The sequence below is a fragment of the Tenrec ecaudatus genome, chromosome 2 (assembly GCF_050624435.1).
Source record: "Tenrec ecaudatus isolate mTenEca1 chromosome 2, mTenEca1.hap1, whole genome shotgun sequence".
Taxonomy (NCBI): Eukaryota; Metazoa; Chordata; class Mammalia; order Afrosoricida; family Tenrecidae; genus Tenrec; species Tenrec ecaudatus.
In genome coordinates, this window is record NC_134531.1 from 148,955,689 (window position 1) to 148,958,046 (window position 2,358).

Below are 2,358 nucleotides of genomic sequence, written 5' to 3' on the forward strand. Positions count from 1 at the left end.
GTCACCGGATGGACGGTGGTAGGATGGTCAGGGCCAGGTTCTGCACGACAGCTACCCAGCGGGATGGAGACCAGTGCAATGGAACGTGTCCCAGGTAAAAGAAACAGCAAGGGGGCAAAGTCTGACTCCTGCAGGCCCTCTAGGGCAGAGCGGACCTGCTCCATGGTATTGGCGAGGTTGCAAACCTTTACGGAGCAGGAGCCTCCTCTTTCTCCGGAGGAGCGGCTGGTGAATTCCAGCCGTGGGACCTCGCCATGAGGAGCCCCGTGCTTACTGCACTCCGCCCCACTGCACTGGGTGCTAGCCTCGGGGCTGCGGGCCTCCCTCCCACCCCTCGGCCTCCCCCACTTTGTCAAGGAAGTGAATCGCACACATTAGGGAAACGGCTGCTGGCCAGTCGGCTCCGGCTCGCAGTGCCTCTGCGTGAGCCAGGGCAGAACTGGGGCCACAGGGTTTTCGATGGCTGTGACCTTTCGGAAGATGGCCTGGCCTTTTTTCTGAGGCACTTAAGAATGGACTCAAGCTGACAGACAACCTTTCAGTTCTCAACGAAGCACTTTATCTGTCCTCCCAGCATGGAAGAGTGATCCTTAGGCAGAGTTAGCCTAGGTGTGCTATGAGGCCAGGCCCTCACAAGTCTGCTCCCCAGTCCCCCACCCCCACCCCATTGTTGCCCTTCCTTGCCCACTCTGCGACCTCAACTCTCCCCCTCTGGGCGCTGACATACTCCCTTGCTGAAGCACTTGAGCCCTTGACAGCAAACACCAATTACCTAAGAGAAGGAAGGCTTTGGCCTTTTTAACGACTTTTTTATAAATAGCTTATATCCTTTCACCAGCCCTTAAGACAGCGATTTATGGCCCACTTCCCCAGAGGCAGACAGAAAGACAGACAGGTTACTTCCCTCTCGGAATCCAGGTTCCTACAATTGTGGGATGCTCCCGCTTCCTCTTGCATTTTACAACCTCCTGACTGGCTGGTCCTGAAATGGGTTACAGGGGAAGGAGGTGAATGGGGGCAGGGGTGGGGGCGGGAGGTTATTTGCAGCTGCCTCGGAAACTAGAGGCCACAGCAGACACACCCCTCCAGGCTGACTGGCAGTGAGCATGTCTGGGCCGCAGGGGTCCTTTGGCCATGGCTGGCTCCTCTGGCTTCCAGGGAGACCCTCAGAGTGAGGCTTCTGTGTGCTGGACTGGGCAGAGTGACGGCTGCACAGGGCCAGACCAGCGATGGGCGAGGAGTCTCCTGGCACCTGTGTGACTCTCATTTGTGGAGAGTGTATGTGTTCCTCATAGCGACTCTATAGTCTACTCTATAGGACTCCTCCATATAGTCTATATAGTCTACTCTATAGGACTCCTCTATGGTAGTCCACAGTGGAATTCAGAGACTGTAACTTTTTATGGGAATAGAAAGCTTTGTCTTTCTCTCTCAGACTGGCTGGTGGTTTCGCACTGTTGACCTTTAGGTTTCCAAGCCTGACTGGTAACCACCATGCCACCAGGGCTCAGAATCCAGTTGATGGCAGTGAATCGTTAGTTTTGTTGTTTGCTCTTGGTGTGTGTTCCTTGTTGCCTCCGATTCTTACAGAACTCCAGTGAAGTAGGGTTTCATAATAGGGGAGGAAACTGAGGCTCTGAGACTGACTACCTGAGGTCACTCAGCCTAACCATGAAGCTCAGATCAGAGAGCCAACTGTTGGCTTGGGTGCCTGAGGCCTGGGCGCAGGAATGTCTTTGTCAGGAGGGGAAGGGCCTCTTAGAAGAGACACAGCCTAAGACAAGGCAAAGCTTGTCCTGGAGCAGTGATAAGTTTGGAACAGGATTAGATGACCTCGCTGACACTTGCCTTCAGGTCTGTTGCAGCCAAACATCCACCTCAGAGTTGGAACTAGCAAGGCAGTGGTCAGGACTGGGCTGTGAATTCAAATTCCTCCTGCCAGCCCGGTGACTCTGGACAGATGGCTTACCCTCTCTGGCCCATCTTTTCCACATCTGTACATGAGCTGGGTGACAGGGTTCTATTTCTGTGCCTATCGCCCCAGTCAGCATTTCTCTTTCTCCTGCCCTGCTGAAAACAAAAAAGAAACATGAGCAACAAAAAGCACAGAACACAAAGTCTGATTCCTAACTTCCCCCAGAGTGGCCTCCAGCCCTCGGTTAGGGGTAGGTGTTAAGCACCATGAGAGAGAGGAAAGAACATCTGGGGGAGGAAGCAAACCCAGGGTTCACAGCCAGTCTCTTACAGCCAGACCTGTGGGAGAAGGGGCCCTAGTCTCCCAGGCTCCCTGAAACCTCTCCTATAAGGCGGGGTCCTGCTCCTTTTCTGGCTGCTCAGAGAACGGGAGGATGCTCTGCC